We start from the raw sequence: 15846 nt of genomic DNA on the forward strand, positions 1-15846 counted from the left end.
ACTTAGGAAAATTTGAGGGAAATGAGTGTGCAATTGTTAACTTGGAGCACTATCATTCATGGTTTATAAGAAGAATAACTAGAAATCGATTTATGTGCATATGTTTTATGTATGGAGAAGTATCATTTAACTAGCTTTTCATTTGAGTGTTTGCGGGTCTTTACTTGTACTATGATCATATTGTTTGCAGGGTTTTAATTTGAGTGTAAGTTTCTACCACATCAAATTTTGGTGTCGTTGTTAGGGATGAGTGAAATTACTAATCCTTATGTGTTTTTTGTTTGTCTTTCTTTTGTTCTTTTATTTCATTTTAATTTCTTTGATTCAAGGTACTAGAGAAGCAAGACATGGCAATTGCCAATCTATTAAAACTTAAAGCTCAAATGGCTAATCTTAATTACTTTTATTATGTCACAGATTCTTGAACAATCTAAGATGCAAAGTGTGGTGGACACGTGCATTTGGTGTGCTCTCTATGCAAGGTTATCAAACTAATCAATGTCGTCAATTAATTGAGAATAGAGGTTAAGAAAGTGTCACTGTTGTGGGTTATCAAGGCCACAATCAACTAAGGAATCACTCGTCCTTCAACACTTACAATCTGGGCTGGAGAGACAATCTGAATTTTATGTGGAGGGGTCCTTAACAACTTTTATCCAATGTCTATGGTGCCATCACAAAGTCCCCCACAACAATTCCAACCAAATTTAGTTTATTCGTGGAGCATGTTAAAATTCTTCAAACATTAATTGCTTCTAATGCTTCTGTGATTTAGGGACACCAAAATCAAGTTAAGGAATTGGTATATTTGAAGAATCAAATGGAGTAAATAGTAGAATTCTTAAGAAAAAATCGAGAACAAGGCAAACTCCTTAGTTCAACTATTGTTAATCCAATTGGAGGTTTTGAAACCACTAACGCTATCACTTTGAGAAGTGATATGGAGGTTTGACTAAACCAAAGACATTTAAACATAGCCAAACAATGGACAAACAGCTTCTGTCTGAAAATGATATGAATGATCTAGCCATGGAAAGGAAGGAACAATCCTTGCCGCAATCAACAACCATCTTGAAGCCTAGTGCTTCAATCCGTAAAGCTTCTTTGCCACTCAATTCCATTGAAGTTGTTCCAAATTCAATTCTTTGTAGCCCTATTAATCCAAATGTACCTTTCCTTTGCAAATTTACTTAGTCTAAGAATGAAAAGGATAAGAAAGTCATCTTGGAAAATTACCGAAAGGTTCAAGTTAACATTCCGCTTCTTGATACCATATGCAAGTTTCTATATATGCTAAATTTTTTAAATAGCTTTGTACAATAAGAAGAAAGATTCCAGAAAAAGAAGTAGTAAGGGAATATTTACAGTTTATCAATAAAGATATATATGAGACAGCCACCGCCAAAGGAATTGGATTTGGTCACACAAGACAAGCCACTGCCCTCAAACCAAGTCTAACAGAGAAGAACAACTTTACAAGTTTTGAAATCTTGGCTGCCCTTGAGTTCTTACCACAGCACAAAAGTAAGCACCTCCCCCATTTACAATTCTCTTTTCTACTAATATGTTGTTAGCTTCAATAATTCAGGTAGCCACACTTTACCTTAAACTGATATTGGATTTTAAAGTATCACATTCCGTTCAAAGATCCAATGTGTAAAAGTAATGAGGAGCATTTTTTGAAAGACATGCCCCACCATGCAGCAGTTCTTAGTGAGCATTAAATGAAGGTATCGTCTGCTTGGAAAACATTAAAGTAAGTGCTTCTTAGGAGGCAACCTATGTGTTCAAAGTAGGAAACAGTTGAATTTTCGGCTTCTACACTCAAATTTGCTTTCGTTTACTGTTCTCGTTATAATTTTTTCTTGACCATGATTGTATTGTTTTGTAAGTCTCGTTTGCGTATGCCTTTTATTGCTTTCTTGTTTGAGTTTTATTTTTGATACATTAAGGACAATGTTTGGTTTAAGTGTGGGGTAGTGGTTGGTTGAGGGGAGGGGTAAACAAATTGTTTTGCATGATTTTTCTTCAATTTCACCATCATTATTTTTCACTGTTTTAATTTGTGTTTGCTAAAAAAAATTTGAAAAACCAAATTGTCAATTGGTTAGTTTTTGTTTGTTTGTTTGTGACTTAGGGTACCTTCCAACACAATGATGAGGATTTGGTTTTTAATTGCATGACTGTTAAAGAAAATTACAAGCATGGGTGAAGGTTTGATATGCTATTTGGTTCATACTTAGTTGTAGGTTGTCATTTGCGAATTCACATTTAATTACAAAGAAAATATAATTAGTTTTCATAACATGCTTGAAGGAAGACACTCAAAGTAACATTACAACCCTATAAGACTTGAGTCTATGCTTTGCTTGTAGAGTTTTTAATATGTGAATATTCTTGTTTTCAAAAGTCGTTGCATGACCTCTTTACTTCTTTGCTTGGTTGCTACTTAGAATATATATTCATGTTTTAGTTCCAAATATTAGAACTCATGCCCATTTCGTTCAAAGTATTGAATTGATTACATAACAAACATAACAAGATGAAGGTTTCTAGTTACCACCATAACCAAATAGGCTTATCCCTTGCATATACATTGTAGGATTAACCCTTTGAGCCTTATTAATCCTATTTTTCTTTGTTAACCCGTATAATCCCTACCTAGCCTAGTCAAGGTTCTAAAATACGCTAGGCGCAAGTTGGAAGGCAGGTTGGGGCCTAGCGCCTAGGCGGCTAAACTAGGCCTAGGCAGATTTTAGTAAATTTATTATATATTTGTATAAATAAGTGCCTATTTATTCTTAAAGAAAAACACATAATTGTATTCACAAATTGAAAAATAAAGTGACATACATGTTATAAAGTATTAGAACATATTGAAAACATGGAGAATAAGTATATAATGAGCGTTCACCCACATATTTTATAAATCTCTTACATTTTATTGAAAAAATAAAATGTAAAATAAAAGTTATTGATTTTCTGTCTAAGTGAGAGTCGAGATCTAGGCGGGTGCCAAGGCGGGTTTAGGTGAGCTAGGCGAGCACCTAGGTGGACAATGCAAGCACCTAAGCAGGTCTAGATGCACTTTCTTAATTTTCAAATACCTAGGGACTAATCGAGGCGGTGGCCAACCACCTAGTGCTTAGGCGACGCTAGGCAGGGATTTTTAGAATGATGAACCTAGCATAGGAATACCCATACCCTTTTCTTAAAGAATAGTGGAGCATTACTTATTAAGAATTCCTTTCATGTACAGTTTATAGAAAAACAAGTGTGGGGTAGTGATTTATTCTTTTATACCTTGTCAATCTTGGTTTCTGTTTTGCGAGACCATGATTTTCCACTGATGAAACAAGGCGGATCGAAATACAAATATTGTAAAAGTCCAGTCATGGATTCAACACCTTCCCAGCGAAGTTGAATAAACGGAGTAGTGATGCCACCATCATTCTGTTATGAAGCAGTGGTCGAAGTTCAAAGACTTAGCTGAGATTGATCATGATTGTTCCCCAAGATACAGAAACCTAACCTAGCAAGGAATCAACAGGTTTCCTATAATCTTGGAGTCCTCATAATCTAAGGATTGGTGTGCTCTACATGTAATCACACTCCTGGGATGATGCAATAACTACTTCCTAGATATCCTTTAGGATTTTTCTGGTTTAATACGGATTCTCTATCCTTAAAGGTCTCTACCTCGACTGGTATAAATACATCATTCTAGGGTTCATCTCTGGTAACGTAATTATCACACACTTATTCTTTTACCTACTACTTTAATCTCGTAACATTACTTAATAAATACTACTTTAATCTCATAACAGTACTTAATTGATTGTCAGAGATCTTTTGACCGGCACACCCCTTGGTACTTAGCTACTTACGATTGTTTACTATTTTGCATGCAAATTGATTTGTGCATCTCCACCCTTCACGGTGGTGCACAAATTTGAGTCCAATAATTGGTGCTATCATTTTGAGTGAACTCATCTTCTGCATTACCAAATTACTCTACCTAACTCTTTCACCATTCCAGGGGCAAGCAACCAAACCTCTCATGCTCCAACCATATGAGGGAACAATGAGGCTCCAATAGTTGGATCTTACCCCACTCTAGAAAAATCTAGGAGACTTTGCTGAAGATTAACACCTTTACTGAAAAATTGCAGATAGTTATATAGCTTATCGAGCTGAGAATCATACAAATTTTGTGGACGCTGAGAAATGGATGAAAGCTTTGGAAAACCCTAGTCGGACCACTCCACAGACCCAGATTCATGTCCTCAACTATGAAAACATAAGCACCATAACTTCAAACTTCAGAAAGTCAGCCCATCGTGCCGACTTCTACCTTAACCTTAATAGAAATTGTTAATCTAGGCATAAGCATCCCACATAATAGACAGGTTGTGAACAACGCTTTTGGAAGAATGATACATATCCAAAATGATGTTGGTCCCTTAGACACTTCATGAGTGTCTCAAATGTAACCTCGTCATTTGAACTTGAATGACCAGTAATCCTTGGAGGAGCAGAAACAGCGCCAACCCTTGAACCGTGATAGAGCTAGCGGTTCCTCGAGGGAAATTCAACCTCGTATCTCTAGCAATTGTTGGCAAAACCAAAAGCTTGTTTTCATCAACCATTGAGTCGGCACCCCCAAACTATCACATTATGCATTACTAGAATGCCACGATGTTATACGAAAAATAATGATTTGATTCTAAAACTACACCAGTGATTTGATTTTCCTTCTGATAGATGTGTAGGCAATCCTATCCGGTTTCAATCATGCCTCTTTATCAATTCACCATTCTCTTATGAATAAGAATTTTAACATTCGATTATGTCACTACTTTCACCTTGCTTGTTCGTTCTTTTCTTTTAGTGATATTGGGGATGCCCTAAAATCCCAAAAAACACACGGCTTTGAAAATTCCCATAAATGCAAGTATGAAACTCCTTTAGCCTATCAGTAGTATTCATTACTAGTTTGGGAGGCTTGAGATGTAAGTGCAGTTATGATAGGTGAGCTATGGGTACTAGGACATTGACCTGGAAGTCCAATACACCATCCGACCTCCAGAAAATTTATGCAGCCTAAATGTTGTGGTTTATAACATTCAAACCTGGGCTCTATGCCATTCGAGGGAATAGTCAATAGTGCGATCCGAAAATCATCCGAGGTGTGGCTCTTAACTTCGAGTTTGAGTACGATTACTTCCATCTCGAACCAGTATACTAAGTCAAGTATGTTTGGCGACACCATGGGTCTAAGCAGGTCTAAGGGAGGCATTTAGACTAGGAAATCCACCAGAGGAATTTTAATCCAAATGAGCTCCAATACATTGAAATGCCTTAGTTAAATAAGCTAAGTGCAGTCCAATAAGAAATGCAAGGTCCAACGTAAAGGGTCTGGCAAAAAGATTCGAAAAGTGTTTCTGACCTATATGCAAGCAACCAAGTCCCTAATGAATTTTCGTCTAAGATTCACTAGGGATGGACATGCAATTCGAACTAGGAAAGAAGCTGCCCCTTCTCAGTAGCATGTTGCAATCTCTAAAGTCTTAAGAATCAGAATAGAGCGAGATGAACAAATAAACGGACATAAGGTCATGATCAAATAAATTTGACAAAGGACTTAGGAAATCTGGAGAATATTCTAGGTATGATTCGACAATTTCTCATTCTTAGTCCGATCAATGCATTGAAAGCACAATCAACATGCAAAAAGTTTAATTCATTTCAAAGGAATAAGTGCAAAAACCTGAGTCCCACGATTGGGGCAAATTGTACGAATTATAAGAGGGATAAGCCCCATTTCTAGCTAAATAGATCGTCTTAGAATAAAAACCTACAATTATATCTCGAAAGCAGTTATGACATCAATAACCTTACCCTCATCTGTAACAGACGGATCTTCATGGGAAGCCCCATAATTGACAGAAGTTGTCTCTTCTAGTATCTCTTCAAAGTTAGAACCCGACTCAACTTCCCCAGATGTCTTCAGCTTCGCAACCTCATCTGCCAATTAAGAAGGGACAGGAAAATTTTCCTTCTTTCTTTCTACCAAATTTATGACGGGTATCTCATCTGTCTATATGATATTGCCCGTCGTAGCCCACGATGTAGCCCTGATCATGGCATTTAGAATACTTTAGTGTCGACGCAGCCTCAAACATTGTGCGGTTCTTGGCTAACTCCGCTTTGTTGTCATCTATAGCTTGTTAAAAAGCTTCAATATGAGATCTATCCATCGAGTCTGCTTCTTGCTGGACTCTATCCAGTTCTGGTTAAAGTATGGCTCGATCAGCACCTTATATGCTCTGTTTTACCGCTAGTGTCGGCCCTACATCGTCTTTAGCCTCGAGTGCCAGCATAGTTTTTGCCTTAAGTTTAGTTGTCTTTGTTGCTGCCTTTTTCTCCACACGACGCAGTTGCTCGACCAGATTGTTCAACTCAACGTCCCAAAAGTGCTACGTTTCTCACTCTTTGGGGAAAAACCTCTTCAGCTCCTCACTCTTCTCCTGTAGTTGTCTTTCCAACTTGATACAAATTTTAATTAAACATTCACATCAACGCATTCCCAACGCATATATATCACTCCATAACAAATTGGGTTAGTCACTTACATCAGTTGATAACCACCCTTCCTGGTTAAGCAGCTACCTCTAGAAATCGGTGTTTCCAATCGTCATAATCTCTAACTTGGCAACCAGATTAACAGTGTAACAAAAAAATAGTAAGGCTTATCATTGTATTCATTTAATCAATATTTTCATGCATACATAAAATCCAAATGTTACTGAGTAACTTTCTTCATCTTATTCTCCTTCAGCTTAATGAAGTGATAGAAATATTCCATTGCCTTAACCACACAATTTATGTCCTCTAATTACTGCTTCTCTTTGCACAACATCCTCTTTGGTCTCACTAGCATGGAGTTTTTGGCACTTTGTGGCATCAAAGATCAATGTCGTATGAAAAACCATTTTCATCTTCTTCTTCTGCCCCCTTTTGGTTTCCAAAGACTTTGATGTTGCCCTTGTGGACTAGACTTTTGTCCTGGTTCCCACATGTTTGCCCTCATGTGTGTATATAACACCTCATCATAATCATCAGAACTTCTGACTACTTCATACTGGTCTAAAACACGTTCTTCAAGCAATCCAACTATCTTGCATACATCCAGGGGACTGCCCCAAACAACAGTCCCTAGAACCTCATTCAAACCTCTTCCTTCTTAGCTCTCATAACCTTATTCCCTCTCGATCCCTCGCCCTCCCCTATTTTTCCTTCATCCCTTAGTTCCTTATTTTAATTCCCATCCTTACCCACTGGTTTTCCTCCCCTTCTTCCAAACCATTTATTTCATCACCCTTATTTTCAACTCCTTGATTTGCAATTTCAACTCACTGACATCATTGGTATCGGGTTGAGGTTGTCAGGCATCACAGTGTCAGCATCATCGACCCACGTCCAGTACGCTTTGTTTCTCTCTACTTCAGTCAGGACAATCTTTCGAATTTGTTCCTCTTCACTTTCATTCATAGATTTTAAAAATTTTGAAATACAATGGTACCTCTCGACTCTCGGTTATATACAAATTTAGTTGTTCGTGGATCGACTGCTTCTTTGTTGTCTTCCACTACGAAATTCTCGGTGTAATTGTCAGATCCATTATCTTACAGTAACTTAAGGACTTCTTGTCACATCCCAGACCGGCTCCGTCATAGCATGATATTGTCTGCATTAGGAACTCACGAGCAACTTCCCAGTGGGTCACCCATCCTGGGATTGCTCTCACCCAAACTCGCTTAACTTCAGAATTCCGATAGAATCTGAAGCCAGTGAGTTCCCAAAAGGCCTCGTGCTATAGGGAGGGGAGCATGTACATATAAGGCATATCACCCCCTCTCCGTTGGTCGATGTTGGATCTTACACTTCTCAAGTTGGGGAATTTTTCGTATGTCCACACCTTCACGTATTACTCAATTAATTGTTAGTCAATCACAGTAATAAAGCCAATATAACCAACGAAAGCAACACATAATATATGAATAGTGTCTAAAAATTCTTTGCAACCTCATTCGGATTGCTGCCCTCTTTTGGTTCCCCAAACTTCTTCTTCTTTTTCTTCTTCTTCTTCCTCCTCAAATCCTTTACCATCACCCTCAACTTTATTTCTACCTCTCCTAAAAGTAGCAAAAGAAATATTGACTTTGTTTATACCATATTTAGGGCCTCGTATTTAGATCTCATACAAATACTTGGGGGACTTAAATGTAATTATGTGACAAAGGAAGGGGAAAATATGTAATAAGTGAGGAGTCCTTATTCTATAAAAGACCCCTCACCCTCACAATTAGAAAAAGGCCAATTCCTAGGCCTGAGATCCCCATTCTCACCCTCAGAAGCTCTCAGAAGCTCTCACCCTCTCCCTTTCTATTCCCTCAAATAAATACATAATAAGTGTGGACGTAGCCCAAACCTTGGGGTGAACCACGATACATCTTGTGTTATTTACATTTCATGCAAATTCATGGTTGGATTTACGTTGTTCCAAGACCTCTGGTTTTGTGCATCAACATTTGGCGCCGTCTGTGGGAATCGGCACAAAAAACTATGTCGGTTCTTTCTCAATTTTTCACCTCCGCCGTGAATCTGCATAACCCAAGAACCCAAAACCTCCCTCTTTGGGCTTTTTCAGAAAACTTTTCCTTTCATTTCCTCCGAAGAGATGGCTATGTCCAACCTTCTCTCTAAACCATCACCACTCCATCCTCACTAAACACACCGACAAAAATCAAACCCAGAAGTTGCTTTCGCAAAAGCTCCCGTCTTTCTTCTCACTCTCTCACTTTTCCCTACAAAACCCACAAACTAAATCTCTCATCTTTCTACATATTCTGCAGAGTTTTAGGTGAGGGACATACTTGTAAAATAGAGAGAAAGCAGGTCACCACATGGCACATCCGGAGCAACCAAAGTATCATCCGACCGGAGAAAAGTTAAGCACAGCAGGAATGGATCTGAGAGAAAACATCATCAACCAAAACGACTTCACTCTAGGGTTGACGAAGCAGCTGCTTCAGACCGAATGCAAGCAATCGAACGTCGTGTACTCGCCGCTGTCTATCCACGTGTTGTTGAGCCTGATCGCAACTGGGTCAAAGGGTCCAACTCAGAACCAGCTGCAGTCTTTTCTTAAGTCAAACTCCACCAACCACCTCAACTCCTTTGCCGCCGAGCTCGTCTCTGTGATCTTCTCCGATAGGTCCCCTAGCGGGGGCCCCCAGCTGTCGTTTGTGAGTGGTGGTTGGGTGGACAGGTGTCTCCATCTGAAGCCATATTTCAAGCAGGTGGTGGAAACTTCTTACATGGCCGCTCTCGCCCAAGTTGATTTTCAGACCAATGCTGCTTAAGTGGCCTCGGGAGTGAATTCATGGGCTTAAAACGAGACGAAAAGCCTTATCAAGGAGGTATTTCCGCCCAGATCAATTGACTGCTCAACCACACTCATCTTTGCAAACGCGTTATATTTCAAAAGAGCTTGGACTGAAAAGTTTAATGCATCACAAACGAAAGAGCATGACTTCCACCTTCTCGATGGGAGCATAGTTAAGGTGCCCTTCATGACCAGCAGGAAGAAACAGTATGTAAGATCCTTCAATGGTTTCTCCATGCACATCTTTCTTCGAGAGGGGAAAGATGGGCTGCCAGCTTTAGTTGAAAAACTTGGTTCTGAGTCTGGGTTTTTGGATCGCCATCTTCCCAAGCAAAAAATTGTAGTGGGTGATTTCAGGATTCCAAAGTTTAAGATTTCATTTGGGTTTAAAGCTTCAAATATCTTTAAAGGTCTGAGCTTGGTGCTACCATTCCGTGGTGGAGGAGGTTTGACAGAGATGGTGGACTCGCCTGAGGGAACAGGGGAAAAACATAGTGCTACGTCTGTCTCTGCGGGTTTCAAGCAGAGCAAAAAGTGTGGGAACAGATTAAATTGACGATAACTCAGATTGTTGTGGTACGGAGGAAGAGGAACGCGACGCAGAAGTTTCTGAAGAAAGATATCGTTGATCTGCTCATCAATGGCCTTGATTCAATGCTTATGGAAGATCTGAAAGACTCACTGCAGAGTTATGCAGAAACAAAGATAGTGACGGGAATTTGATCACCGGAAGCATTCTGCCGGAACTGGAGAAGCTTAAAACAACGACACACATGGAAATCGGCTACAATTATTACCACGGAAACATCAATGTCCAAACAACTGTCACTTTAGAGAAAGAATATTGCCCTTAATCATGTCGTCAAGCGACATATCCAAAGCGGAATATAGAAAGCAAAAGAAATGAGCAGAGAGACAGAAAGAAAAGCAAGAAAAGCAAGTGGGTGGTGTCAAGGTTGTCCAGGCAGCTATTACATTTTACAGGAGCACATGCAGAAAGCTGAGAAAAGGAAAATGGCATTATTTCCTTGTCTGTCATCTGCCAAAAGAAAGAAAAATAAAGAGAAAGAAAAAGAGAGGCATATGGGGACATTGCAAAAGTAAGGAATAAACATCCCACCAGAATGATGTGATTTACTTTTCTTATTTCTGAATGATGTAATTTATTTTATCTTTCGGAGACATCTGTATAAACCCCATCAGAGGGTAATATGTATAAACCCCATCAGAGGGTAAAAAATAAAAATAAAAAATAAAAAAAAAACCCAAAATAATGGGTTGCAATGTTATGTGGAGGGCGAAGGCCCATATGCCCAAAAGAGCAAGACCCTTTATTATCACTAACCAGGTGACCAAAAGTACGCCCAGTACTCCACAAATTATTCGGCAACCTGCTGCTATTACCACCAACCCGGTGATCAAAAGTACGCCCAGTACTCCAAATTATACATGAGCATTACTCATGTCATTCATACATAAATATTCATGAGCATCACTCATGACAATCATACATAAACATTCATGACCATCATTCATGTCAACATTCATGACCATCACTCATGTTAACTTTCATGAGCATCACTCATGACAACATCTATGAGCATCACTCATGTCAATCAACATAAACATTCATGAGCATCACTCATGTCAAACAGCTTCAAAAGCTTCATTTACAGAGCTCTAGCTTCAAAAGCTTCATTTATAGAGCTCTAGCTTCAAAAGCTTCATTTACAAAAGCTCCAGCTTCGAAAGCTTCATTTACAGAGCTCTAACTTCAAAGCTTTACTTGCAAAGCTTCACCTATAAAGCTTCAGTACAGGGTATACAAATACCGCTTCCGAACAACCGTCACTTCGGCCCATACATGGATTCAATTTGAAGTCTCCAGCCAACAGACTCTATTGACCGAAGACTTGGGGGACTACATTATGTACCATATATTGGGCCTCAACTGGGCCTCATGAAAAATACTTGGGGGACTTAACCCATTACTTATGTATTGAGGAGTGAGCCCTTATTCTATAAAAGGGACTCCCTCACTTTCATTAGAGATCACCCATTGTTCATGTACTGAGGAGCGATCCCTTATCTTATAAAAGGGACTCTTTCACCATCATTAGAGAGCAACACCGCCAGTCGAGCAACCACCTCGCCGCGAGCATCACTCCTAACCCATCACTTATGTATTGAAGAACGAACCCTTATTCTATAAAAAGGACTCCCTCACCACCATTAGAGAGCATCGCCGCCTACTGAGCAACCGCTTAGCCGTGAGCATCAACTCTAGCCCCATCATTCATGTATTGAGGAGCGAGCCCTTATTCTATAAAAGGGACTCCCTCACCTTCAAACGCCGCAAGTTGAGCCAACCAAGGCAACATAAGCCACGAGCCGAGCAGCCTCGCAGCGTGTGCTACTTCTAGTTAAGCGTCATTTCAGATTGAGCATTGCCTCATATCGAGCATCAGGTCAAGACATCATCTAGTTACTTTGGCCCACATATGGACTGAACTTCAAGTCTCCAGCCAAAAGACTCTTTTGACTGAAGACTTGGGGGACTACTGTTTATACCATATTTATGGCCTCGTATTTAGATCTCGTACAAATACTTGGGGGACTTAAATGTAATTATGTGATAAAAAGGGGCAAATATGTAATAAGTGAGGAGTTCTTATTCTATAAAAGGACCCTTCACCCTTACAATTAGAAAAAGGCCAATTCCTAGGCCTGAGATCCCCTCTCTCACCCTTAGAAGCTCTCAGAAGCTCTCACCCTTTCCATCTCTATTCCCTCAAATAAATACATAATTAGTGTGGACGTAGCCCAAACCTTGGGGTGAACCACAATACATCTTGTGTTATTTACATTTCATGCAGATTCATAGCCGAATTTACGTTGTTCCAAGACCTCCGGTTTTGTGCATCAACAGACTTAAAGTTGTTCAAAGGAGATGGAACTCTATGAAAAACTATTGAACCTATTCATATATTCCAGGAGGTGGAAGTAGTCTAGATTTACAGTGACACTAGTCTTTGCCCTAACCAACACTGCCTTGACAAAGTTTACTAGACTTAACTTGAAGGTATCCTCCTCATTCTTGCACTCCTTAAAGGCTTTTTCAAGCTTCCTACAAGTCACAGATATTTTTGTGTGACTTTCTTAAGGGTGGCCTTGGCTTTATGTGTACCATTTTCTTTCTTCCCCTTGCTACTTTCACCTACCAACCCTAATTTTTTTCAAGAAAATACTCCCTCAGCAACCTAATCTTTTATGGTTCAACCTCTATGTCATGAGGTCCACTATCGTAGGCCAGTAATGAGGCAGAAGTTCTTCTTTGTGAATCAGGCCAATTCACAACCTATGAAATGAGTCAGTCCTCTATGTCTTTAACCCCTTGATTTGCCACTCTACGAAGCGATAACTCATGGACCAATTGGCCATTGAAGGCCAATTCATCCACACGCTCAATGTGGCTATAGCATGATGCCTTAAAGGCACCAAGTTATGCCTCATTAAACTTATCCCTTATCAATCCTAGCACAAAAGGGGCTTGGGATAGATTGTTAACGTTTTCCCTATATGAATCTTCTTATTTGGTTGCTAGTGAAATATCATCGGTTGCTATCTTGTACGCATAACAATACAAGCATTCACCAAGATATACCCTTCCAACAACTTGTTAAGAAAGTTTCATATCTACTATGAATAAACCAACACTACTTAAGCAATATCAAAACAAATCATAAGATTAACAATATTTCATCAACAAAAATCAATTCCAACCCAAAACTACAACTTTACCAAAACAACAATTAACGGCCTAGCCTCTACACAACCTGTCAACAACGCTTGATAACTTCACAACGCACCCAAAATTCCTAAAAAATTCACATATATTCACCAACTTCAACCAATTACATCAACGAACATGCATAATTAACCTTAAAATTAACTTAATTAATCATAATTAACAAAAATAACAAAAAATAAATTCTAGGGTTCCATTTTCAAAACTCACCAAATTTAAAATTGACGTTGGGGAATCAAATATGACTTCGGCTGTTATACAAGGACTCTGAACCCAACTCGAATGAAGCCAAAAAAAGTGGAACCAAATGGACACCTTTGAACCAAACTCCCCTAATTTACTTAACTGTTGTCTGGAATTGCAGTGAGGCAGGAGAAGGCAACCACAACACAACTACCACTGAGTTTGGAATACGAAGCAAGTTTTTAAACTGGAAGGAAGTTCGAGTGGTCACGGGAGATGAAGAGTTTGGGAGGAAAGCACAAATGTAAAAAGGTTATTGTTGTTGTCGAGGAGGGAAAGAGTTTAGATCCAAAAAAATTTAAATTGTTCATTTAGTGATGGGTCATTTATGACCCAATTTCACCGTAAGCTCATTTTCATGGATTGGTTGTTAGTTGCTCAGGTTTGATCTAACGGATCACATTTGGTCCGCACCTAAGGTCCCCAAAGTGTGGTCTACACCTTAGAAAATGTGTACCATAGATAACAAAGAAAAATGTGATAAATGGCCCAAGCCTTGCTTGCTTGCATCTCTGTTTATCGTGGACCTCTCAATTGAAGCCAAAATTGATAAATGGTTCTCATGATCATAAGGTTTTCTAAAGACAACCGATGTAGTAAGAAAAATTCAAAAGTAAACCTTTGGGTGAAGTTTGTTAGGATTCATGCTGAGAATTGAAACAGTCATTGTTCTCTGTTAATGGCATACACATGACTTCAACGCAAAGGTTTAATTCTGAATTTTATTACCACAAAGATTTATCTTCTAAATAACTTATGACTACGGGGAGCATTTATCTGATTCAGCTTCCAATTTAATGGACAATTTTTTTGTCAACGGAATTTTTTAGTTTTATACAAATGGAAAGGGATCCTCTCTGGATCCCTTCCACCAAATCCACCAAATCAAGGGATTCGGGTCCTTGAAATTTGATCCAACGGCTAAAGTTATTATAACTTTAAAGGGGTCTCCTGTTTGTAGCTGTTAGATCAAATTTTAAAGGCCCGGATCCCTTGATTTGGTGGATTTAGTGGAAGAGATCCGGAGAGAATCCCTTTCCTATACAAATGATATGAGAAGAGGAAGAATTAAACTTGAGTACAAGAACGCACACTCTCAATCATTGAAGCTACATGACCGTTCTTTTTGTGAGTGTTAGGATGATAATTTTCACATATTTTGTACCTTTTTTGTCTATTATGTAGTCATAATCATGTATTTAATTGTTGAGTTTAATGCACTTTGCGTATGTATTGTAGGAACTACGGTTTTGAGAACAAAAGATGGGATTAAACGCCTAAATACAAGAAAACCCGTTGATTGCCAAGTTAGACCATGGTATTATTTTGGGTTGGAGAAATAAGAGACAAATTATGAAGTTGGACTGGTCAAAGCTTCAAATAGTTGGCCCAATGGAATGGACTTATGAAAGATAGTCCAAGGAGGCTGCGGCAAAAATAAAGGAATAGAAAGAACACAACGTAAACTCATACATAAGCGGAGAGAAAGAAGAAGCAATTGGAGAATTCTAGCTTTGTTGTGGAGTGGAGAATGGAATTTTGGTTGTTTCCTTCTTTGTTTTCGAATTCTAGCGGGGTGTATTTTTATTCAATCATGAACTAAGTCCTTTTGCTAGGCCTAGGGTGTATTATCATGAACATATAATTCTCGTTTTAATATATTAATCTCAATTATTTTCCATGTTGAGTAATTGTTATTGTTCTTTATCGTTATCAAATAACTGGCCATTATTTGTGTGTGATGTGAAAATTACTTGACACACAAATTAAACCCTATTGTTGACAATTGTAGCAAAGATGTAAGTAGGGATCGTTCTAAACCGGGGATTAACTAGGCCTGCTAATCTACTCAAATCAAACTCTAAAACACTAAACTAGACTTAAAAACACAAGAATAGACTCTCTAGACTCTAAACTGACCTAAAACATTCAAATCTGCCAAACTAAATGAAATTGACTCAATTCTAGACCTAACAAGTACTTTGGACGAAATTAACACTTACTTTGACTTAAAAGATTAAAAGAAAACAGGTTGTACCTTAACTAACTCAGAATGTACTTAAAAGAATCAAAACAGATTCTAGGGATGAAATTGGACAAATTTAAGACTAAATTAAGACTCAAACAATGTTTATGGACTAATTCTAACCTATATTGACTCAAAACACTCTAAAGAACCTAATTAGGACAGGTTCTGACCTAATAACATAAAACAGAAAATGGGGTTTGATTTCTGACGAAATTGAATTAAAACTAAACAAATTGCAAATCAAAGTAAATTAAAACGAAATTAAGGTGAATTCAAGGGTGAAAAGCTAGTTAGAGGATCCTTCTCCACACATGA

At 38.6% G+C, this 15846-nt stretch overlaps 1 long non-coding RNA gene across 1 annotated transcript; it reads left to right on the forward strand.

The window, feature by feature from the left end:
• Positions 1 to 97: 97 nt before the first annotated feature.
• On the forward strand, positions 98 to 15183 carry LOC114821139 (uncharacterized). Its single transcript, XR_003768556.2, has 2 exons — positions 98 to 1756; positions 14742 to 15183. It is a non-coding gene; the product is annotated as an uncharacterized lncRNA (long non-coding RNA).
• Positions 15184 to 15846: the final 663 nt, after the last annotated feature.

Source organism: Malus domestica, chromosome 14 (assembly GCF_042453785.1).
Source record: "Malus domestica chromosome 14, GDT2T_hap1".
Taxonomy (NCBI): domain Eukaryota; kingdom Viridiplantae; phylum Streptophyta; class Magnoliopsida; order Rosales; family Rosaceae; genus Malus; species Malus domestica.